The 755-nt window shown below is 46.4% G+C and overlaps 1 non-coding gene across 1 annotated transcript; it reads right to left on the reverse strand.

Moving 5' to 3' along the window:
• Nucleotides 1–412: 412 nt before the first annotated feature.
• Nucleotides 413–485, reverse strand: trnae-uuc (transfer RNA glutamic acid (anticodon UUC)). The gene has a single exon. It is a non-coding gene; the product is annotated as a tRNA-Glu (tRNA).
• Between the last annotated feature and the right edge of the window lie 270 nt (nucleotides 486–755).

Here is a 755-nt window from a genome sequence, read left to right on the forward strand (position 1 = left end):
AGTGTTACTTGTATTTGTGTCTTTAAGTAAACTTTGTGACATCTGACTCCCATTCATGCCACTGCTGAATAAGAAAGGAGGGTTTGACGTTGACCAGACTGCACTGCCCCTGATATTTGTCAGCTCATCCTTTTTATTCAGTGGTTTCTCGCCCTTTGATGGGCTGCAGTGCAGCGGATATCACGTTAGTCTAAAATGCGAAAGGTCCTCGGTGGATTCGTTTTCTCTCACTCAAAGTTATCTATTTATTGAAGTGAAATAAAAAGCAATTAAGGAATAAGGGAACCCTTTTGCCAGGAGAATAAATAGCAAATAAAAACAGCAAATGTTGGAAATCTCAGCAGGTCAGGCAACATTTGCAGGGAGACGAAACTCGCCTCCGATTGTTCATCCACAGCAAGTTTAAACATAATGTTTCTACCCAGGATCGAACCAGGTACTTTTTGCATGAAAAGCAAACGTGATAACCACTACACTACAGAAACCTCTGGTAGATTCCCCCCACAGAGGGGAGCTGACCAGTGAGCTCCTTCTGTGCTGCTCGGGAATGTGTTGGCTCATCTTTAACAACTTCTGTCCCACACTGAAAGTTCTCAATCCTTCAATTTCGCGTCAATACCAGGCCACAAGACGTGGGATCTAGCTATGGCCTTCATGAGAACGATCCCCGGGTGCTCGCGGTAGAGCTCCCGGACAAATGCCTCTCTGCCTCGCAGAGGCATGACGACTCGGCTGCCCCACATCAGGCAGTGTGC

The sequence above is a fragment of the Pristiophorus japonicus genome, unplaced genomic scaffold (genome assembly GCF_044704955.1).
Source record: "Pristiophorus japonicus isolate sPriJap1 unplaced genomic scaffold, sPriJap1.hap1 HAP1_SCAFFOLD_45, whole genome shotgun sequence".
Taxonomy (NCBI): Eukaryota; Metazoa; Chordata; class Chondrichthyes; family Pristiophoridae; genus Pristiophorus; species Pristiophorus japonicus.